A 25,456-nucleotide genomic window follows, 5' to 3' on the forward strand; every position below is an offset into this window, starting at 1 on the left:
TTTTCCTTTTAATCTTAAGGGGCAGCTGGGTGGCTCAGTGGATTGAGAGCCAGGCCTAGAGATGGGAGGTCCTAGGTTCAAACCTGAACTCAGATACTTCCCAGCTGTGTAACTCTGATAGCTAGATAGATAGCTAAATCTAATTAGCTGACTCTTGTTGATTAGCAGCGAGGAAACTCTGGAAAATCACAAAAACAGCTGAATACAGCTAGTGAGACAACTTAAAGCCCATTTTCCTGTTTTCCAGACTCTCTAGTTTTAAAAATTTAAGTGGGCTTTGCTCAGAGAATAGCACATGGTCCTAGCAGTTTTAGCCTGAGTGCTAAAGACAGATCACTGGGGATCTCTCCCATACACACTTTTGAAAAGAAAGAGTCTTGGCTCCACCCTTTGTTTACCATCTTTTCACTTGTAATTTCTCCCAGAAGAGTCCTTTTCAAAAAAGCCTCTGCCTTCAGGCATAGGGCTTGGTCTTGTCTCCTCTTTTACTTATGACCCCTCCCAAACCTTTAAAAAGCCTAACCTAAGAGAAAAGAAAGGAGAATTTACAACAGAATAGACTCTTAGCAGTAGGCAGTAAGGAGAGCCACCTACTGACAAGAGGAAAAAGTTACTGGTGACTTAATAATTGACTTTAAAAAAAAATGTGGATGCAGCCCATACATGATTTATTTAAGAATTGGTTTGTGAGCTCCATAATCAAATTTATGAATTTACTAACAGGTGTTTCTCTAGGATGACTCTTCTCAGAGACTTTATGTCTATACGTGATCCTTGCATTTCTCTTCCTTGGGATTGTAATTGTTGGAGTTGTAATAATATATCTAATTTCCTCTAAGAGAGCCCTGGAAAATACCTTACATAAGATAGAGACACAAATAGGATTATGTCAGTCTCCCCCTAAAGACCATGTTTCCCAACCAAACCAAGCACTTGTTCCTTCTATTTCTCAACAATTTGCAGAACAAAATACTTGGTTTGAGCTTATGGAGAAAAGATGGAGGGAGTTCATAGCTTCTATGCAAAGCATTAACGGAGACTTAAGGGCATCCCGCAATACGAGTGATTTATCTCTCCATTGTCCATCATTATCAGATTCCCTGTCCCATCCTGCCCTATGATATTTGGCTCTTGATTCTCAAATAGCACCCCCCCACACACACTTCTAACCAACCCAGAAAGTATAAGAGTATTGTCATGTCTTTCATTCTAACCACTATGCATCCAATAATCAATTTAATTGACTGCTATGTCACATTGTTTACTCCTATTGAGCTTACAGTGAACTAATACCCCCAGATCTTTTCTGCACAAATCATTATCAAAGCATCCCTCCCTAGTATTATTCTTCGGCAACAGAATTTTTTTAAACCTCAATAAGTATTCCCTATTAAATTTCATCTCAATAGATATGGCCCATCATTCCATTCTGCAGAGATGCTTTTGGATCCTAACTCTGGATTAGAATATGTTGACCATTCAGGTTTGTGATATTTGCAGATTTAAGAAACTAAAAGGAGGGTACGTGATCAGATGGCACCCACAGTAGCATGAACCTTCTTTACTTGATTTGTTGAAGGCTGAATAGTTTTCAAGTTTATGGCTTTAGGGCATGTAAATACTAAGTAGTACCCTACTGTATCAACCAGAATTTGCAATTGGTTATTTACTTAAAGTAGAGACAGGAGAAGTAATAAATTACAAATCAGGAACCATCCCACTGTAGCCATCTCACTTCTATGAGTTGTCTTAATGTTTGCCAAGGAAAGTTAAGAAGAAAAACAGCAAACTCCAATCCCTCCAAGAATGACATAGCAAGCCAGGAGAGAGGTAAATTTCTGAGAGTGTTCCAAATCAGTCATCCTCACTAATGATCTTACCACTGATACTCAGCAGACCAGTTATTCCAGCGGGAGAAGAAAGCTTCCCCCTTTATTCATTGCCAGTAAGTCATTTCAGTCATAGCTAACTCTTCATGACTCCATTTGGTGCTTCCTTGGCAAAGAAATCAGAATGGTTGGTCATTCCTTTCTTCAGCTCATTTTACAGATGAGGAAACTGAGGCAAATAAGATTAATCGATTTGATTTCCTGACTCCAAATCTGATACTTTATCCACTTCTCCACTTATTGCCTCCCCTCTTGCTACATAGATTTAAATCAAGGCCTTGGAATGGCACAAGGGAGAAGAGCGAGTTGCCTAACTTTAAACGGTGCAAGAGATAGATTTAAATCCTTTCCTAGCATCAAGTTCCAATAACCTGAGCAGTCTCACCCTGCTCCTCATCTAAGAACATGGAAACATACATTTTCCATTAAATGAAGAGGTCACAAGTGGCATGCACAGGCAGAGCTGTGTGGGGAAGCTTGTTCAGCACCTGCCTACATGTGTTTGGCCCCATGCCGTCAGCTTTAGTTTCTCTTCTATTAGAAGCACATTTATCTACAACACTAAAAAAAATAAAAATAAAAGAATAAAAACTCAACCCTGAAGAATTTCTCCATATTATCTTGATTTCAGGAAAAAAAAAATCCTTACCATAGAGAGTATTCAGTTGAATTTCTCCACTGAAACCTACTTGTATCCTTGAAGTAGGTGAAGCAAAGGTAAACTTTATCTGATTGCCACCCTTCCATAACCCATCTTAGATTTTTGTGTAACCTCACCATCTTGCCTTTGGCCTCTCCTGGTCAACTTGGCAGTCAATTAAAAGAGAATGAAGTGACCAATCTTGGCCACCATGGAACCTGACTGTCAAAAGAGCATTTTGTGACCCATGATCTTTAGGGGAAGGAAAAGGCGGGAAAGAAATTCAACTGAACTATGAATTACTCTCCCAGGAAAAGAAGTCACTTGCAGAGAGGATTTAAGATGACCTCTGAAATCCTTGGTTTGGGATCTTGGCTATAAGCTCATTAAAGCTTACCTAAGGCTAGAGAAACTATCCTGTGCCATCACACATAATGTTCTAAAGCATATAAAGCTTTTTATATAAGCTATCTCATTTGATCCTCACAATAATTAGGGGAGGGGGTACTGCTATAGGTATAAGCATTCCCTCATTTTACAGATGAAAAAAACTGAGGCTCAGAATGTACCTTGCCAATGGTCATCCAGTTATTAAGCAATGAATGAAAGATTGAAACCTTTGTTTATCCTGACTCCAAGAACCACATGCTTTCCACTATGCAGCACTGTGCCTTAGTAGCTTAACAGCTTAACATTGCATTAAAATCCCATTCTGACACTTCATCATGGCAGGGAAGATCCTATAATATTTCAAACTATAGCTAGAGGAATGGATGTGCCTACCAAAATTTACTCAGCAAAAACTACATCGAAGTTAAGTAATTATTTTTGCATACCCCTCCTTCTTCCTTTTTTAATCAAATTATCATATTATTTACCATATTGTTGTCAGGAACCAATGTATTTGTAAAAGTGCTATGTGTATTCATATTGATTTGGCTTGACTTAGTGAGGAATAAGGAAATATATGAAATCAGTTTGTGGTACCAAAGATACCAGTGCCACATTGTCTTTGTAAGAATTGAGTAATATGTCTACCCAGATATATATTTTATAAAGTTTATTGGAAAGGGTAGACAACTATTCCTTTAAATAACCTGGCCACTTGGTGCCTAAACTGCATGTCTCTTCCTCATTCCTTACTCACCTGTCTGCTCTGTTCCCTTCTCAGTTCTCCTGATTCTTTCTCCATTCTCCCTCAATTCTCCCGCTCAGAAGCCCCAAACCTTGACCTTTAGTGACATACAGAACCAATGCAAAACCTGGCACAACTATGGTATGTCAGGAATGTTTGATAGACAGATAAAGCTCCTCAGAGCGGGGAGGGGATAAACTTCCTTGACACATATTATGATCTGTATTTATTCATTGTGAGAAAAAGCATAGTGTGGTGACTAGAGAGCCAGCCATGGAATCAAGAAGTCATGGAATTTCAGGTCTTGCCTTTGACATACATTGCTGTTGTTCAATTGTTTCAGCCATGACCAACTTTTCATGATCCTATTTGGGGTTTTCTTGGCAAAGATACTAGAGTGGTTTGCTATTTCCTTCTCCAGCTCATTTTATAGATAAGGAAACTGAGGCAAACAGGGTTAAGTGACTTACCCAGAGTCCCATGACTCATAAGTGTCTGAGGTAAGATTTGAATTCAAGTCTTCTTGATTACAGGCTAGGTATTCTATCCACTTTGCCACCTAGTTGCTCCTCTTTGACATATACCAGGGGTTTAAAGTATGGGAAAGTCGCTTAACCTCTCAATGTCTCCAGGCAACTCTCCAAGACTTTAAAGTTGAGTTATCCATATGCCTTAATGGAAGGAATTTCTGCACTAGGAGCTGGCCACATCAATGAAATCACTGGTCTTGACTTTTTATGAAAAGAATTATCATGTAATGCTGCCTATTTAACATATGCCATAACTGTAATACCATTGCCAACATATACTGGCTTCTGCTAACAGTTTGTAAAACTTTCAAAATTCAAGCCACTTAATACTATTATTGTTGAAAAGCCTTTTTTTTAGATGAATAAAAGTCAAGAGTAAAAGCAGAAAACAAATTGGAGCTTGTTGGGGGAGGACACAAAATTATATGATCAGTCTCTAGATGATTTAGGGAAAGGGAAAGGCACTCTTTCATCCCTTCGAGTCACTTGTTTCTGGTGAACAAGAAAATTCTCCAAGTTTCTCTGTTCATCCTTTGGCCTAATGGAGTGACTTAAGGCTAACATCAGTCAGTATTCCCTTCAGTATAGTAGCACAGAGTGAGAAGTTGAGTTGAAGAGACAGGAAAGCAGTAGCCCATAGCTCCAAGGAGGACACCAGTCTCTCTCACACTCAGAATGGGTCTATAGAGAGAACCAGAATTCCTGGAATGGCATTCCAAGGCTGGTGTTCCAATTTTACTATAGTTAGAAAGCCAGATTGAATATTCTTGAGCTAGAGGAGAATGAGAGGCAGGGAGAGAGGAAGAAAGGGAAGATACCAAGAAACAGGCAAAGAAGTTCAGCTTTTTCTTAGGTGACTTTCCCTGCTTTGTGTTCTATGTGCCTCTGGGTATGTCTCAGTTGTTGAGCCATACTGTAAACTTTGAACATGGGGAACAGTACAAATCTGGGGTGCTAATAACTGTCTAGATCCTTTCACAAGATCAGTGTTAGTTATTTCATTGCTAACTACTCCTATGCTGTTTCCCAGGCTCACAGGCATGCCTATAGCAGAGATTGTGTAATACTCTCATTGCTTACCAATTTTTTCTTCTGATAACACTCCCTCCCCAAACAATAACTCAATTCTTTAAAGTCTAACAGCTCTCCACATCCTGGATTTTCTTCATATTGTCCTAAATAATGAGAATGAGGATCCATAAACCTGGGTGTCTTAGTCTATAATCAGTTTGAAGTTAACACATGTTATATAGACAAGCAATATAGGCAACTCTTATTTATCTACAAAGGGACTATCTGGTCCACAGGTTATCTTTACTCTTCTGGAACGCTGCCAGCCTTTTCAATGGCAAGACAAAAGTCAGGATGACTGGTGATAGTCCAGGATGCTGTGGATGACCGTGATGTCTGATGTCTGATCAAGCTTGAGAGTCTCCTTCATAACCACTGAAACAAATTGTTCTCCTTCACCCATTACCTCTGGGGAAAGTTGTTCTATGCTTGGGGTAGACATCCTCCTAAGTCATTGATGAGCTTGAGGCCTGTCAGTCTAGTTTAACCCATCTGCCATGATGGTTTGCTGGAGAAGGTAGCTGCTGCATTACCAGTTTCTTGGAACCACAGGCAAGTGTTGGGTAAAAGACAGACACCAAAGATGGATGAGCAGCTCTAGAAGGATTTGGCAAGTCCTCGCACTAAAGGTGCTAGTCCTTCCTGAATACATATGAGGACAATGAAGCAACGGGACATTAAATGACTTCTCCAGAATAACAGAGCAAGCAAGCCTATGAAGTAGGGTTTGAATCCAGGCTTGCCTGATTTCAAGACTGGTGTCCTATCACAACTAATGACTCTCACATGTCATGAGACACACAGAAACATCCCAGTCAAGCTCTTGTGCCCCAGAGAAAAGTGTTTTGCCAGCATTGTAGTCTGCTGCTGTTCCAACTAAAAAGGCAAGTGCCAGATCCAAAGGCCATGCTGGAAAAACACTCCACAGATCCTGCAAACTGTAGCCAAGTAAAGTCCTTGATTATAGCCAGGGGGTCTGGTGAATACAGAGGGAAAAGGAAAAAGGGAACATGTGCATATATTCTGCCAACTCCAGGAGCAAGAGATGCCAAGAACACACTAAAATTACCAGGAACTTCCAATCTGCCAAGGACAGCAGGATATGCACTTTCCCAGCTTTGTGATAAGCAGATGCCCACACTCAGCTCTCCCTTTCTCAGCCACTTACTGTCTGGGCTGCACAATGGAATACAATAACATTCCAACTTGTATAGTACCATGGCAATAATAACATCTGACATCTACATAATGGTTTTTAAGCTTAAAAAGTGCTTCCCATAAGTGATTCCATTTGTTCCTTGTAAAGCCTAGACTGACTAATGTTACCTGAACTACAGGTAGATCTCCCCAGCTAGATTGCCATCTCCTAGAGATATAGCATGGTTGTGATCAATCATTCTACAAATATTTGTGCCCATTATTTATCAGACAATGGTATGATAAAATGAGATAATAGATGGGAAGGTACTAGGTAAGTCATCCTTTAAAAGTCACCTTATGGTTAGTATCAATTAGCACTAGAGCTCACCAAGATAGGATATGGGCTCAATTTAAAAGAATTGTCTAAAAAGGATGTTCAGGAACAGTGATAAGAGCAGTAGAGAGTTGTGCCAAAAGACTTAGATTACAAAGGAGTTTCTACATCTAAATGAGAAGGGAAAACAGCAAAAATGTGGTATCAATAGATAGAAAGAGATAAAGGTGTGATGCATGGTTGAGTCAGTCTATCATTTTGTAAAAACATAGACGGAAATGGAAATATAAAATATCCAATGGCATAGAGAGGAAGTTTTACATTATAATTTCACTCAGATACTTGGGACCACTGATGTCTCTGGAAATAAAGTTGTATCCTGATGTAAGTAAAGCCAAAATGAAAAGAATCCAGAATTCAAAGACCAATTGCATAAGACTCTCCTCATTAATAGAGACTGATTGATTCAGTACTCCATACCTATGTGAGGAACAACTTGGAGAAAACTTGGGAAAGGAGAGACATTGATTTTGTGGTTTCCATCTTTGAGAGAAGACTCAGGGTTCCACAAAACTAGGATATCTTCTCTCCCAAACTCTCCCTAATTCTGTCCTTCAGGAGCACTGAGTATTCAATCTCCAGCAATGAGGAGAATCTTAGGCAATTGTGCCCAAGATTTCTGGCATCTTATAGAGAGGAGAAGGTATAAAAGTCGGGGCTGGAGAAATAAGGAAGAGATTTCATCTGTTTCATAATGACTCCAAGAGCCAGGCCTGCCTCTATCATTCATAAATTTATTTGGTGAGGTTGAGACCTCACAAATATCATTACATCTTATAGGACACCCTTTAATATTTAGTGATTTACTTAAATGACAAAGTGTATATAAGATTTCTATTTTGACTCAATCAGTCCTTAGGAAAGTTTTGAGTTTGGATACAATTATTAACAAAATTTAAAAATGAACCAAAGAACACTGAAAAAGGAAGGATTAAAATCTCCAGTGTTTACTGAGTTATGAGAAGATAAATAATGCTTGTTGAAGGAATAGGAATGACTTTGATTAAAACAAAGATTGAGAAAGGATTTCAATTGGACCAAGCATAGAAGGAGATCAGCTGGCAGGGATCATTTCGAAAGCATCAAGGGATCAAATTTCAAAGTATCTGAACCCTAGAAGAAGATAACAATGTTTGGGGGGAATTAAATTCTAAGACATTCTTGTTACTCAAAAAAAAGAAAACCTAGAAAACACTAGTAACTACTGAGCCATTTATGTACTTTCTCATCTCTATAAAATTTTCATAAAAATAGTATGCATTTGCAAAAGTCACATACTTGATGAAAACATCAGAAGGTAACAGAAAGGCTTTTCACAAGTCTTATTCGATAGTAGACTCCATTTTTATCACTCAATCTGCTGAAGAGTGGAAAATGTAAAAATTCCCTGTGTTTAATGTTTGAGAATGACAAATAAGCATTTGGTCCAGCAGAGTAAGACATTGTCTCAAATAATCTCCTCTAGTTAAGTATCTCACATGAACATATTAAAATCTATAAAGTGAAAGGTGTTTTTTGCATCTACTACTTTTTTCTCTGTAAAGTAGAGAATAGTCTTTTATTACTAAAAATGTAATAAGATATAATTAGATGTTAAGAACCAAGGACATCATTCCCTAGCATTAGTATTGCTTATGAGCATCACCAACTCAGGGCATAAATGAAGACATTTTCTCACAATTTGAAAAAGGAAAAAAAAAAGACAGACTTTTTCTCCTCTATATTCTTCCTGCTCCTAATTAAAGTCTTTCCTTCTCTGTGAAACACTTCCTGATCAGAGTGACCTCTTCTGAACTTCTGTGGAATTGATTTTCAATAGCACTTAGCATAGCAATACTTATGGTTAATTATATTCTGTATACGTGTGGATGTCCCTAAGTGGATTATATATTCTTTAAGTGCAGTAAGCAGACATTAGAGGTCTTCATGACTCTCCTAGTTTCTGGAACAAAAATAATGATGCTGTTCAGTGTCTCTGGGATTTTATCACTGGGGAAGACTCTCTAGACCAGAAGTTTCCAAAGTAAAGGGAGGGGGAAGACAAAACCTTGGGAAGAACATGTTATGACTTGAAGAGGGCCATGACTTGTCTTGAAGGGAACCATGGATTAGTCCCAAAGGGTATGTGATCAAATAATCAAAGAGTGGGAAAATATATGTCCTCCCATCTTCTCAGCAATAACCAATCACGGGACTGGTATCCAACAGAACCACCATTTATTTTTCCTCCCACCCTTCCCTACTTTAATCATTCTTTCCACTGTACAAATTCCCAACATTCTCACCTTTCCTGCTCCATCCAATATATATATACCCCATTTATGCAAAGTCACTTTATTGCTGCAGCAAGCATTCTTTGTTAAACGGGTTCTGGCTCTGGGAATAATAATACGTAGAATTCCTGCCTTTTGCGACAGAAAGAGCTGCACAAGATGAGCAATGAATAAATTCCATCTATATCTCAAATATTATTACATTATCTTTCTCCCTTAAATTTACCCTTCTTCTAAACTTTCCTATTTCAGGCATTGCCATATTTCCACATCACATGTGGAATCACATGTATTGTCATCTTTAGTGCAATCTCAGTGCCATCTTTAACTTCTCTTTCTCTCTCTTTTTCCATATGTATACATAAATTGCCAAATTTTGTCTTTTCTAGGTCAACAATATCTCTTGCATCCATCCTCTTCTTTCTTTTCCCACAGTTTGCACCATAATCCTCTTCTACCTGAGCTACTGCTCTAGCTTCCTAATATTTGTAAAATAACTACAATCATATATACACACATACCTATATAAATACATATATATATATATATATACATAGTACATATGTATATCCATGTTGTTGTCTTCTAGTAATCCCAGAGTCAATGCAACCAAATTGGAGCTCATTTAATTTTCCCCAAAAGCTAATCTGTATTAAAAAATTTTCTTATTTGGGAGTACAACTTGTAGTTACCTAGGTTTTCAATCTTGGAATTGTTTGAAACTTCTCTCTCCCTTTCCTTCACTCCCTTTAGCAAATCAATTACGAGTCTTACCAGTTCTATTTTTACAATGTCTTTTATATCCAATTCATTCTTTCTGTTTATATAGCCATTATTTTATTTCAAGTCCCTAGCACGTATTGAAGAGGTTATTATAATAAGCACTTAATTGATCTCCATATCTTCAATGTCTTCCCTATCTACTCTATCACCCATACAGCTTCCAATTTGATATTCTTAAAACACAGTCCTGCCCATGTTATTTAGCTCCTTAAATCTTTGCTACCTCCCTCTTGCCCATGAGATAACACATAAGCTCTATAGCTTAGCCTTTAAAGCACTCCATGGTCTGGGCTGCCATCTATGTTTCCAAACATTATTCTCTTTCACGTATTCTCTAGTTCACTCCAACTGCCCTCCAACATTCCTGTAGACAACATTCCATCTCACACCTATATACCTTTACAAAGTGTTGCTTTATGCCTGAAATATATTCCCTCCTTACTCCCACCTCTTAGGAAAGCATTGCTTCAAACTGGTAGAACATTGTATACAGTAACAGTGATATTGTGGAATGATCAACTGTGAAAAACTTGGCTACTCTCAGCAATCCAATGATCCAGGACAAATCTGAGAGACTTATGACAAAGAATGCTGTCTACCTGCAGAGAAAGAGCTGTTGGAATTGGAATGCAAATCAAAGTGTATTATCTTTCACATTAGTCTATTTATGGTTTTATTTGGGGGGTTTAGTTTTATAGGAGTATTCTCTTACAATAATGATCAATAAGAAAGCATGTTTTGCATAATAATGCGTGTATAATACAGACCAAATTGCTTATCATAACCAAGAGGGAGGAAGGAAGGACTTATCATAACCAAGAGGGAGGAAGGAAGGAGAGACAATTTGAATCTTATAATTTCAGAAAATATATGTTAAAAATTGTTACTACATGTATTTGAAAAAATAAAATCTTTCAGTTAAAAAAAAAAAGATTCCTTTGGGTGACAGCTGGGTGGCTCAGTGGATTGAGAGTCAAGCCTAGAGACCGGAGGTCCTAGGTTCAAATCTGACCTCAGGCACTTCCCAGCTATATGACCCTGGGCAAGCCACTTGACCCCCATTGCCTAGCCCTTACTACTCTTCTGCCTAGGAACCAACAACCAATGCACAGTATTGATTACAAGACAGAAAGTAAAGATTTAAAAAAAAAAAAAAGATCCCTTTGCTTCAGCTCAGGTAGTATCTACAAGATTTTCCCTAATCTCTACCACCTGAAGCCTATACATCTTACACACATATAAACACATATTTATACACACATCTGTTTACATTTTAATTTACAGAAAACATTTAGCTCAGTAAGACAAAAAACAGGGTTGCATAGTCTTCCCAAATGAGAGGTCTCCCACACATGCATTAGTGTCATTCAGGACTAAAAAAGAAGTATGTTTTATTCCCCAAGTAGAATATAAGTTCCTTGAAAGCAGGTAGTGTTTAATTTTTGCTTTTATATCCCCAGTGTTTTATAAATTTCATGGACCTAATAAATGTTTGAATTGGATTTAATTACCTCCAAAATTAGAAATTTATTAGGTCCTTTGTGGTTGTTCAATCATTTCAGTTTTGTCTAATTCTTTTGACCCCTTTGGGGGTTTTCTTGGCAGAGAAACTATAGGGGTGTGCCATTTCCTACTCTAGTTTATTTTACAGATGAGGAAATTGAGGCATATGGTTAAGTGACTTGACCATGGTCACACATCTAGGAAGAGTCTGATGCCAGATTTAAAATATGGTCTTCCTAATTCCAGGCCTAGAGTTCTATCCACTGTATCATCTAGCTCATTCTTAGAACCTTAATTAATTGTAATAAATTTGCAGGAGACATCTTGTTTCAGAAGGCCCTACAAACTTGGCTTTTATTCTACCGATAAAAATATTTCTGTAGACTGAATTGACACAATGGAATCTTTATGTGACTGTAAACAAAATTTTCATAGAAAATAATCTGTGAAAGTGTTCTTCTTTTGTTTCCACCAAGAAACAGCTGAACAGCTCTTTTCTTATATAAAGATTTCAATATGAAAAATCAGCTTCTTTTTTGTAAGGCACTAATATTCATTTTCTCCATTTTTTAGGGAACATTCCTCTTTCCAAAATATCTTGAAGACCAGTAACTGAATACATTCTAAATTGTGTCACCTCCAGCACAGATTTCTTCAGGATGTATTTGATCATGCTGTCACTCTTTCCAATATTATCATGTCATTGCCACTTCTTCACATACAGCATCATTCATTTATCCATTCAAAAACCAATAAGCACTTGTAGACTAGAGGTTCTGCAATGTGGAGGTTCCACTATTTTCACTACTGCACACAATTCATTATAAAAATGCAATAATGGTTCTGTTCCTTTATGGATCTTGGTTTCTTCTCCCTGGTTTCATATGCAAATCCTTTCAGATTTATGTGGCTCAACTATATCTCACACTAAGTTCTCTGATTCCTTTTCTCAACTTCTTTTGCTCTTTTTTGAAGTGTCACTGCTTACAGTGTTTCATCTGCCTTCATAATGTTCCACATTTTAGCTCATATCCTTAGTACAAACGTATAAGTATGAGGTGTTTTCTTTGGCTGCTATGCCTTTCCATACACCAAGGAAATTAAATATTTGTCAGCTGATGTACTTTCTGAGCTTTTCTGGCCTCCATATTTATCCAATATTGTCACAATGTTCCTACTCCAATGCTGTATTGCAATATAGAGGGGACCATAAGCTCTACAAGGGTATACCAGCAGAGTAGAAGCTTCATCAGATTTAATCAAGCTAGATTAATTTCAAATATGGGGCCAGAGCCAGGCCACTGTCTGAGGAATAGAGTACCTTAAGAACTGAGAGACTCCCCATCAGATCATGTTTTGGGAGGGCTATGGTGATTCATAAAATGAATAAAAACACAAATTAGCTGTTACTCCTGTGTGACCTATTCCTACTTCTGCAGTCATAGTGGAGAAGTGGTAAGGAGGGAAGCTAAACATAAGAGCCACTATAGCAATAATTTAGTTTTTGATATTCTTAAAAGAGGGCAGCTAGATAGCTTAGTGAATAGTAAGGGAAAGGAAGTACCTAGCATAAAGAAGACTCCTCTTCCTGCCTTCAAATCTGACCTCAGACACTATCTTCCTAGCTGAGTGACCCTGGGCAAGTCACTAAATCCTGTTTTTCTAAGTTTCTGCATCTGTAAAATGAATTGGAAGAGGAAACAGAAAACCACTTCAGTATCTTTGCCAAGAAAACTCCAAATGGGGTTGTGATGAGTTGGACACAACTAGAAAATGATTTAAAAATAGAAATTCTTAAAATGTGACCTTTTCCAAAAGCTAGTGATTTTAAAAGGTATTGGAAGAATTCAACCATGTTTGGTTAGCATATTGACATTGTTTCTTTATGTAAAATTGTACATAAGTAGAAGAGATGGAAGTTTTTCTTCAGGCAAGTGAATAAATAATTCACTTTTATTTTTTGTTGTTGTTGTGAATAAAGAATTCACAATTAGGGGGCATCTGGGTAGCTTAGTAAATTGAAAGTCAGGCCTAGAGACAGGAGGTCCTGGGTTCAAATTTGGCCTCACACACTTCCTAGCTGTGTGACCCTGGACAAGTCACTTAACACCCATTGCCTAGCCCTTACCACTCTTCTTCCTTGGAACCAATACACAGTATTGATTCCAAGATGGAAGGTAAGGGTTTAAAAAAAAAAAGAATTCACAATAAGCTTCATCCAGGTAGCAAAAAATTTCAATTCATTAATATGAAAATGGGTTTTGAGTTATAATACATGTATAACCCAATTGCTTATCAGCTCCATGAGGGGAAGAGTAGAGAGGAGGGAGAGATCATGAATCATGTAACCATGGAAAAATATTTTTAAAATTAAAATTATATTTTAAAGAATATATCAATTTATGGGACATTTGGTGATCTCTCTTTGCAATACCAATGATACACAAATAGACCACAAAAAGAGTTTCAGTTGATGTGTCGACACTTATTGTCAAGGATGGAATATAGTAAATCTTTGGAAATCCTAATAATACCTTTCACACTGAGTTAGCATCTACCAACATGACACAGGTAGTCAAGTATCAGAATTAAGATTAGATTTCAAGGTCTAATTCTCAGTCTAATGTTCATTCTCCTGCCCCATACCATCTCTCAGAGTTTAACTGGTACTCATAGATGCTCAACTGCTCATTCATTGATTGGCTCCACTTTGAGTAGATTATGTTAACCAAATAACATATTAGACTATTTCCTTACTTCAAAATATGCAGGATGAAGTTATATTATGTATTTCCCCAACCCATGATGATTGTCAACCCTCCATACCTTAGCAGGCAGCCTCCCTGAGTTGCTGTGTCTTATCTCCCCCTAAAACAAAATTACATGGCAGCCAATCTTGTAATAATGGACAACTGTGAACTTAGCTGGACTACCCCTCAGATATGGGCTCAAAGCCTTTCCATCTTGGGGCCATCTGCCAGAGTTTGTATACCACTGGCGCATCCTTAGAGAAGTCAGGAAACTTCCATACCATAATGAGAAATCACTGTCAGACCTTGCTGGAAATATTATATAGAAGAGAAAAAAATGTTATTGTTATATCTAATAATTATAACTAAATTTTTTCCAAGTGTTCTATTTGTTTTTTATTTTTGTACATTTTATTTCCTTATAGGAAACTCCAAGACTCCAGAGCTCATCACACCTGCCTCCCACTAGATGTATTTCACATGACTCAGTGTTACCAGACCTTTGCTCTCACTGGTGAAGTTGGGCTGACTAGCAAAGATTTCCAGAGGTGTTGGATTGTCAACACATGGCCTTTCTCTACATTCTCATTTGTGGATTGTCTTTAGTCCCAAAGGACCAATGTCTCACCTTTTGCCTCCATGGAGTGAAACTAAAACCAAAAAGAAAAATCTCACCATCTTCAAAGAGAGTCTGTATATGTAGTTCAGCTTTAGATAGTCATGTTACAAAAATGAGAAATGTGGCCCGTGTGGAGACCTCCTTAAATTTGGCTCTTGCAAAGTCCAGGGAAGGGCCAACAACGGATTAGGAAAAAACAGAAGTTACTCCATTTGTACTGAATTCTCTGCCTTGACATCATCCAATAACTGAGGCCTCCACAGGTTTGACATGTTGGCTCTGAAACATTAGGTACATTTTACTTTTAGATTTCACCTCAAGAAATCATTTTTATTGCTTTTCCTTTCAAAGGGCTGGATGAAGCTTCAAAGTCCAAGTTCAGATTAAGATTCCCAAAGTTTTTACTTAAAAAGAACACCTATAGTCTTACAGTTCAAATATAAATAGACACAAAGTTGGGGATGGGGGTTGAAAGGATGAAGAAAAGTCTTTAAAAAGAACTTTCCTCATTCCTTTCTCATTTTCTCATGCTGTCTCATTCCTGTAATTCACTCCCCGACCTCTAACAAAACACTGTTCTCACTACTTCTAACCCTCTTCCTTCTCATCTTACCTGTGAAGACTTACTCCTTCTACAGTCTGTCAAGAACAGCCTACCTTAAAATCAACTAAATATACAACTAAGTAATAAAAGATTGAGTTGTTTTTATTTCTGAGTGCTGTTAAATTTATCCTTTTAGTACATTAGTAAAATGAACACTAGTGAAAATGTTCTGTAAGGACAAAGAACTCCTTTAAATTTTTCTATATCCCCTAAATATTGTGAGCCAGATACATAATTAGGATGAGGGAACAGGAACACAGGCCCAGGGCAATGAAACAGCATTTGCTGAAAGCCCTTATACTCTCTTTGAAGGAGAGAAACAACTAAATGTAGCATCTACAAAATAGTAATTGTTAGCTACCGGATGTTACACTGGCACATATGGCACGTAAAAGTATCTCTTACTAGTTATTTCTTCTTTGCTCCCTCTCCTGGAAACCTCCTGAGTGAAGGCAGAGTCCTATCTTAAGATGAGACTTGGAGGCTTAGCATAGCCCTCCCACTGAATGAATTTATCTTAAAATGTTCATTTTATGGTGTGATCTGCAAAGATCAGATGCCAAAAGTGCCACTTATAGTGATAACATCTGTATAACTCAGTGGAAGAGCTTGTTGGCTCCAGGAGCAGGGAGGAAAGAGGGGAGGAAAAGAAAATGAATCTTGTAAATGTGGAAAAATATTTTAAAAATTAAAAAAATATTAAAAATACCAAAAAAAAAGAAAATTCATGTGCTTCAGATGTAATAAAAATCCTAAAGCATTCTTTAAAAAAATAAACTAGAAAAATCTCTTTTCCTATAAATTCTCTCTCATCACTCATTTCTTCAACCCCCTAATCTCATAGGCTTGAACAATCACCATCATTACTGGCTTTACAATTTATTAACAGTTTAATAATAACATGAAGACATATGTATATATTTCAACAATGTATTACAATGCAAAAAATAATAGTCAAAATCACCTCTAATGATCAACTGATTTTTCCTTAACTTTGGAAACATAGTCCCACCTTTTAGTTCTCTCAGGATTGTAATCAAAGTCTCTCTAAAATACCTTTAAGGATATCTTCTCCATAGCATATCTCCTTCAAATCATAAGAATTAAATAGAGTTCGCTTAGGAAATACCTCCTTAGACTCTGGAGAGCAAAATTCAGACTTGTACAGCTGTATCATACTTATGCCTTTGAGAAAAAGGTTGGGAGGTGCTCAACATAGTGAGCATAAAATACCAGCACAAAAATAAAATGAACATTTTAATAGAAAAGTACCACTTCTATTTCTAAATCAACTTCTTATATAGACACTAACTCAACAGAGTAAAAATAAAAATCAGCATATCAAATGAGGGACAGCAATGAAAATGAGAAGATACAATGTCCATTTATGGCACCTCCAATCCAATCTAGTTAAACAAGCTATTGACACCATAAAATGTGAAATGAACAAAAAAACAGAAACTGAAAAAGGCTATTAGCTTTACAATTATTAAAAATCATCTTAGAATTGCACAGCATTTTATTTCTCAAGGTATCCTTGAGAAAATGGGCTTCTATTGGACACTACCTATTGAATTTCACTGAAATGGGGGTTTTTCCCTCAAAAATTTCTCATGAGAATTTCATGAATAGGATTGGAAACCCCGGTCCTAATGTTTTTCCCTGTTTACCATTGAATTTATAAAGCAGAGAATTGAAAAATATACTTTAAATTTATAATATTTTCAGTCTTCTAGAAAGGCTAAAGATCTACTAACCACCAACAGATGTGTTCTGTAGTAGTTTTCTTCAGACACAGGCATAACTGCGTAGCCCCAGAATCCCTTTGGCTTTGGCTGTATTGATTTTTATTCAGCCCAAAGCATAGTTAATGTAGTGCCTGTTCCATTGTAACTAATTACAAAGTGCCTAAGGCACCTAGGTATGCTTTACTCTACACCCAGATGTAGTTAAAATCCCTCTAGCCTTTGTTCCTATCATTAATACAATGCACTTTAAGATTACAGTCTTTAGGAAACCAGGTAAAGGGGACCAGCCATGGTAAACTGGTAGTTATGTGTATGCAATATTAAATCCTTAATTCATCCTACTGATTGAGGAAACAGCCTTAATTTCAAATTTCCTTTCATTCATCCTCGAAAGAAAGAGCTGTCAACTCAACTTTTCTTGAACAGTCTTTCCCAATTTAATTCCTCTTAGATTTAAGACTCAGACACCACAAGGACTCAGGTGGGAAAGAAGCTAATTTTGAATTGGTTGTGAAGCCCCCCACACATTCTTGACACTAAATGATATTACAGTAGATTTTGACAAAGGTCTGGGACAGACTAACAGCAAGTCCAGCCTAATGAAAATCAGATCTCATTTCAGAAGGCCAAGTAATACTTATTTTCCTGAATGAAACTGAATTGTTCCCACAAGATCTACATGTAACCCGAAGAAACATGGGTCATGTCTACACAGCATGAAACAAAGGGCTCATCTGGCCCTTATCCAACTATTATGATGAATGTAGACAGCCAATCAAGACAATTCGAATGCACAAAACAATACAATTTGAACTTAAATTCTCTATCGTGGTTTCATAATTGTTGGTCCCTGGGAATCAGTATGAGACATCTAATTCTTAATCCAGGAAATCCCTTGAAAATTAATCAGATATTTATTGAATACTTACTCTAGAGCTGTGCATTAGAACAGGGATTTAATATGATAAATGTGACATTTTCTAGTTGTATCGATGTAGTGCTTTGTGATCACCAAGCACTATCACACACATTATATCATCATCATTTGCTTCTCACTCTTACTCTGTCAGGTTATTATCCCTCCCTTGTTATAGATGAGCCTAGACAGATGATCTAAGATGATCCACTTCCCAGTCCCCAGACATTTTCTCTGGTTTTTCCCCAAGCCTGCAATGCTCTCCCTCCTCATCTCCACCTCCTGACTTCCCCAGCTTCCTTCAAGTTCCAGAGAGCTAAAATCACATCATCTGCCGGCAGCCTTTCCCAACCGCTCTTAATTCTAACATATTCCTTTTTTAAACTGCATATATGTTGTTTGTACTTATCTTTTTCCTTATCCTCTTCCCCAATAGACTGTGAGCTCCTTGAGGACAAAGATGATCTTTTGCCTTTTTTTGTATCTCCAGGGCTTAGCACAATGCTTGTAACAATTAGCACTTAATAATTCTTATTGACTATCTATTACTAGAGGTGATATTGAAATCAATAAGATCACAAATCCATTTGAGTATATATAAGTACAATGGATTTCTGATCTTGAGTATATAAAAGGCCAACTAGGTAGTACAGTGGATAGACCACCAACCTGGAGTCAGGAAGGGTTCAAAATCCAGTGGCAAACACTTACTCCCCGTGTGACCCCAGGTAAGTCACTTAACCCTGTTTGCCTCAGTTTTCTCATCTGTAAAATGAGCTGGAGTAAGAAATGACAAGTCATTCTAGTATCTTTTCCAAGAAAACACCAGATGGTATAATAAAGAACTGGACACCATTGAAATGACTAAGCAAAAAAATTTATAAATAAACTGAGACTAAATAAGGGTGACTTGCCCAAAATCACACAGTTCCAAGGACAAAACTCAAGCTTCCTCCCACCCCCAGCTCAACAGCTAGTGGGTTTTTTTTCATGACACCAATATAATTGGGAAGATAAAACTAACATATTTGAAACAGTAAAATGGGAATAACAAAAAAGATAAACTCATGCAAAATTTAACATTAGTTTACTATAAAAAATTAAAACTTATTTACATTTAAATTTTTGGATTTTCACTATAACTCACAGCAAATAAATGATTGCATAGGCCTCAAATGGACATGTTACATCTAAATGATAATAATAATCCTACAATCTTCAAGCAGGATAAAAAATTTATTTGGCTCCATTAAAGAATAAAAATAGACACATTATATATTTAAATTTATTGTTGTATTCTTTAGAATTTCCAGGGTAAGTTTCTTGGTATCTGAAACCTTGCTTCTGTCAGAAAATCCTTCCCAAATATCACAAAATGAATATTGAAAAATTATACTGACATAATCTGGAAATAAATCAAAATTTATTATAATAAAAGTTAAATAAAAAATAAAGTCCTTGATAACCTAAAAAAGAAAAAAAGAAGTCATCAAGGATAAATTCATCGTCATGGATAGTCTGCATTGTGCTAAAAAGATATTCTACATTGTTCTAATAAATGTATAAAGTATGGGGCGCTGGGTGGCACAGTGGATAACATAGTAGACCTGGAGACCAAAGTCCAAGTTTCAAATTTGACTCTGGGCAAGTCACTTAATCCCTATTACCTAACCCTTACTGCTCTTCATCCCTGGAACTGTTACTTAGTATCAATTCTAAGACAAAAGGTAAGGGTTTTTTAATTTAAAAAAAAGAAAAGAAAAGAAAAGAAAAACTATGACAAAGAAAAACTATAAGCAGTGTTAAAAAAAACAACTATATGTTTTACCAAACAAGTTCACAATCAATCAAGCAGCCCCATGCCCATGTTATATCAGAAAGATATCTCTTCTATGCTTTGTAATGCCCGTGCGATGCTTTCTACTGCCCACTGAGCCTAATGAGCTCCCTCTCTTGAATTATCTTCACTTGAGGAATTATTTCATGGGCATGCTAGAATCCAGCTCACACAAGGCAGCCAGCATCCCACCTGCCAGGGATTTCTGGCTTACTGGCTATTGCAGGACTGAGCTTTGTGGTTCACCAGCAAGAACCAATTAGCTGTTCAAATACTGCAATTTATCTGTTTACTAGTAGTGAGAATTGGCTTTTACACATGCTGTATTGAGTCTTAGTGAATTTTTCAGCTTTGTTAGCTTAAAACTGCCTTAAGACTTTTGTGATACCCTGGACTTTAAGACTCTTTAAGGTCTGCAAAGGACCTTGGGAATGCCAAACATTTTCATCTGATCCCCACAACAATCCTTTGAGGCAGATATTACAGATGTTAGTTATTAGACCCCTTTAACAGATGAGCATCAAAGTTCAGAGAAGTTAAATGATTTGCCTGTGATAACCCAGCTAAGAGGCATAGCGTATAGAGTTCTGGGCTTTGAGTCAGAATGACTCACCTTCCTGAATTCTAATCTGGCTGCAGTCACTTCCTATATTGGTGACCTTGGGCAAATCCCTGGATCCCATTTGAATAGACCTTGCACCCTTCTATCCTAGAGTTGTACTAAGTCAGAAAGTAGGGGTTGACAAAAAGCTAATTGAAATAATCAACAACTTTAGCAAGTTGCAGGATACAAAATAAACCCACATATATATATATATATATATATATATATATATATATATATATATATATACATATATATTGTAGTCTCTCTGTGATCGAGAATGACTATTGTCTTTGTGCATTATCCTCTATTGATGTACCCTCATGTGGCTTTGGAGTCCAAAGGCTGAGGCGCATAGTTTGTGGCACATGGGGCATGGAACGCCAGTTGTTACGGGAGGTGTGGTTGCGGCCTTCTATCGGTGCTCAGCGGCAAGACCTCAACGTTGTTCATCTCCAAAGGTGGTGGCGGCATGGTGAATGTGGGTTCGCCAGCTGCTTCTGTCAGAGACAGCGAGTTCTAGTTCCTTTGGTGTAATGCCAGCCCACTTCAAGTTGGACTTTAGCTGATCCTTGAATCTCTTCTTTGGTCGGCCTTGTTTCCTGAGTCCAGCTGACAGTTCACCGTAGAATACCAGTCTTGGTATTCGCTGTGGGTCCATGCAGATGACGTGTCCAGACCATCATAGCTGGGTTTGGAGGACCATGACTTCGATGCTGGTGGAGTTGGCTCTGTCGAGGACTTCCTGGTTGGTGATTTGGTCCTGCCATCGGATCCTCATGATTGACTGGAGAGAGCTTTGGTGGAATTGCTCCAGCTGTTTCATGTGCTTCCTGTACAGTGTCCATGTCTCACAACTGTACAGGAGCGAGCTGAGGACCACTGCGTTACACACTTTGAGCTTCGTCGCAGTGCTTACACCTCTGTGTTGGAGGACTTTGCAGCGCAGCCGCCCAAGTGCCTGGCTGGCCTTTTGGATCCTGGCATTAGTCTCGTGGTGTAGGGACCCGTCGTTGGCGATGGTGCTGCCCAGGTACTTGAAAGTGTTGATGTTAGAAAGCTGCGTGCCATCGATTGTAATGCACGGCTGGTTCGTTGGCCTCCCTGGTGCAGGTTGGAACAGCACCTCTGTTTTGCTGAGGCTGATAGTCAGGCCAAACAGTTTTGTTGTGGTGGAGAACCTGTCCACAATGGTTTGGAGATGATTTCCTTGGTGGGCCATGAGAGCACAGTCATCTGCAAAGAGAGCTTCCAGGATGAGTCTCTCTGTTGTCTTTGTTTTTGCAGTCAGGCGGCGAAGGTCAAATAGTGAGCCATCCAGTTAGTATTTGATGTAGTCGCCCAGGTCTAGATCCATCACAGCATGTCATAATACTTGGGTGAAAAATAGGTTGAATAGTACCAGAGCGAGGACACAGCCTTGTTTCACGCCACTGGAGATGTTGAAGCGATCGGAAGTCTCTCCACCAGATAGGACTTCCCCTGTCATGTCGACATGAAAGAGTTAGATCAGTTTGACAAATTTTGCTGGGCAACCGAGCTTGCTGAGGATCACCCACAATGCATCCCTGTTCACTGTGTCGAACGCCTTTGTCAGGTCTATGAAGACAATGTAGAGACTCAGGTTCTGCTCAAGGCATTTTTCCTGCATTTGCCTCACCGTGAAGACCATGTTGATGGTGCTGCGATCTGGTCGGAAGCCACATTGTGATTCAGGCAGGTTCTGCTCTGAAACAGATGACAGGAGTCTGTTGAGTATAACACAGGCGAGGATCTTTCTGGCAGTGGAGAGTAGTGAGATGCCTCTGTAGTTGTCACAGGCTGCTCGTGAGCCTTTGTTCTTGTATAGGGCTACGATGGAGGCATCTCTAAGTTCTGGGGGCATGTCTTCCTCTTCCCATATGCTGGTCAGCACTATGTGGAATGCCTGGAGCTCCTTTCCATTTAAGGCCTTGTACACCTCAGTTGGGATCCCGTCTTTACCGGATGCCTTGCCTGCACTCATTTGTTTGATGGCTTTTTGGACTTTCTCTATTGAAGGAGGGACATCAAGTTGTTCAATGGAGCGGTTTTGGGGGAATCTGGTCAAGGGCGCATTGGTCGACTGAAGAGGGTTGGTTGAGAAGCTGACTGAAGTGTTCTTTCCACCTGTTGCTGATGCCTTTTTTACCTTTTATGAGAGTGTTACCATCAGAGGATAGCAAGGGAGTGGTGGTGGGTTTTGATGGCCCATAGATAGTCTTGAGGGCACTGAAAAATTGTTTGTAGTTTTTCATATCAGCAAACCACTGGATTTCTTCTGCCTTTTTTCCCCACCATCGGTCTTGCATCTTCCTGATCTCACGCTGCGCTGTGGCTTGGAGAGACTTGAATCTGTCCTTTTTAGGAGCAGAGTTTGGGTTATTTTGCCACTCCATAAAGGCTTTGTTCTTCTTGCTCAATAGGTCTTCAATAGCAGTGTTGTTCTTCTCAAACCAGTCCTGGTGGTTGCGTTGTTTTGGGCCTAGGACTGCCTTTGATGTTTCCTTCAGTGCGTCTCTGAACTGGTTCCATTTCTCGGTTGAGCTTCCAGTGAGTGGTCCCTTGGCAGACAGCTTGTTGTCTAGGCTGGACTGGAATGTTTGCAAATAAGATGGATCTCTAAGATGACTCATGTTGTAAAATGCGCAAACTGTCTGGGAGCATTTCGGATGGAGAGGTGCAATGCACATTTGAAGAGTCACTCTAACCAATCTGTGGTCTGACCAGCATTCAGCTCCTCTAATGGCTCTGGTGATCTTTACATCCTGGATGTCTTGCCGGCATAAAATGATGTAGTCAATGAGATGCCACTGTTTTGATCGTGGGTGCATCCACGTTGTTTTATATTTGTTCACCATTCTGAACACAGTGTTCATGATGGTGAGTTCGAACTCTGAGCATTTGCTGAGTAGCAGTAGGCCGTTGTTGTTCATTTTGCCCACGCCGTGTTTGCCGATCACTCCTTTCCATCTTTCATGGTCCTGGCCAATGAGGGTGTTGAAGTCTCCCAGTAGTATCAGCTTGTCATTTGTGGGCACTGAGTGCAGGACGGCACTCAGGTCAGAGTAGAACTGCTCAATGGTCTCCTCTGTGCTGGTCAGTGTAGGGGCATATGCGCTGATGATTGTGGTCTTTGCTGAGAGGCAAACGGATCTTCATGAGCCTCTCTCTGATGCCCACAGGCAAGTCTGGCAGCTGTTTGAGCAAACTGGTCTTGATGGCCAGGCCAACACCGTAGATTCTGTCTTCATTTGAGGCTCTACCTTTCCAGAAGAACGTGTATCCAGTGGTGGGTTCGCTGAGTGATCCCTCTTCTGGTAAGCGTGTTTCACTTAAGGCTGCGATGTCGATGTTATATCGCGCCAGTTCTTTACCGATTAGAGCTGTTCTTCTCTTAGGTCTTGGGGTATTCTCTGTCAAGTAATGTCCTGATGTTCCATTCTCCTAGAAGGAGTTTCTTTGTATTTTTTCTTTGATTTCGACCGCTTAAAGGGGATGACCCGCCAGTCGCAGTGTGCTGACCAGGTGTTTGTAGGGCAGGCAATGTTTGGGACACCTTTTCTAGTCCCCTCCCTTGATTAGGGTGAGCAGTGCTGTCCTAGAGAGGGCTGCTCAGTCACCCAGGATGCTGCCGAACGTCCCTGCTGCCACAGGGCCGAGCGACCACTGGTCCGTGGGCTGCCTATGTGCAGGATCGTGACTACAAATGCCAGTGGTCACCTCCACCTGTTGCGTCGCCACTCCCCAATCGCCGCAGGTCTTGAAGAGGGTGGACGGGGTTAGGATAGATAAGTGTGCACAAAGATACTTGTGCGTGAAGGAGATTTAAGTGGAAAAGCCGATGCACAGAGACAGTCCCACTCTCTCGGCATTGGAAGCCTGGGTCCAATGGCACGAAAAATTGTTATGTCTGGAGACTTCCTCAGCTGCATTGGATGGCCATGTTGTCCTTTGTGCTCCAGCATGCCCTAAGCACTCCACAGTGCTTTGCGGTGTTGCCCTCTCAGCCGCTGAACTTTCTTGTTGGTTTCTTCCATCTGTTCAGCAGAAGCAGTCTTCACATGCTGGGTGAGCAAAGCCCTGGTTCACCAGGGGGCGATGACCCGATGGCTCTACTCTCACAAGGTTTAACCAGCCTGTCGAAGCCGTTGCCCGGGGTGTGGCTGCTGCCATATGCTAGCAGCTACTGGGAGCCACAAGTGAGAGCTGGGTGTCAGGTGGGGGTCAGAGACTGAAGAGCTGCCCTAAGAGGGCATGACAGGCCCTCCATACTAGAGATACTACCCCTCCCTGAGCACCCCATACACCCCAAACCCACATAAATCATCAGCTTTTCTATATATCTCCAACACAGCTCAGCAGCAAAAACTAGAAAGAGAAATCCCATTCAAAATCACCTTAGACAAAATAAAATACCTAGGAATCTATCTCCTGAGACAAACACAGGAACTATATGAATATAACTACAAAACACTCGCCACACAACTAAAACTAGAGTTGAGCAATTGGAAAAACATTAACTGCTCATGGGTAGGACGAGCCAATATAATAAAAATGACCATCCTACCCAAACTTATTTATCTATTTAGTGCCATACCCATGGAACTCCCAAAAAATTTCTTTACTGATTTAGAAAAAACCATAACAAAGTTCATTTGGAATAACAAATGATCAAGGATATCCAGGGAAATAATGAAAAAAAAAACACATATGATGGGGGCCTTGCAGTCCCTGACCTAAAACTATATTACAAAGCAGCAGTCATCAAAACAATTTGGTACTGGCTAAGAAACAGAAAGGAAGATCAGTGGAATAGACTGGGGGAAAGCGACCTCAGCAAGACAGTATACGATAAACCCAAAGATCCCAGGTTCTGGGACAAAAATCCACTATTCGATAAAAACTGCTGGGAAAATTGGAGGACAGTGTGGGAGAGATTAGGAATTGATCAACACCTCACACCCTACACCAAGATAAATTCAAAATGGGTGAATGACTT

Source organism: Monodelphis domestica, chromosome 2 (genome assembly GCF_027887165.1).
Source record: "Monodelphis domestica isolate mMonDom1 chromosome 2, mMonDom1.pri, whole genome shotgun sequence".
In the NCBI taxonomy this organism is placed as follows: domain Eukaryota; kingdom Metazoa; phylum Chordata; class Mammalia; order Didelphimorphia; family Didelphidae; genus Monodelphis; species Monodelphis domestica.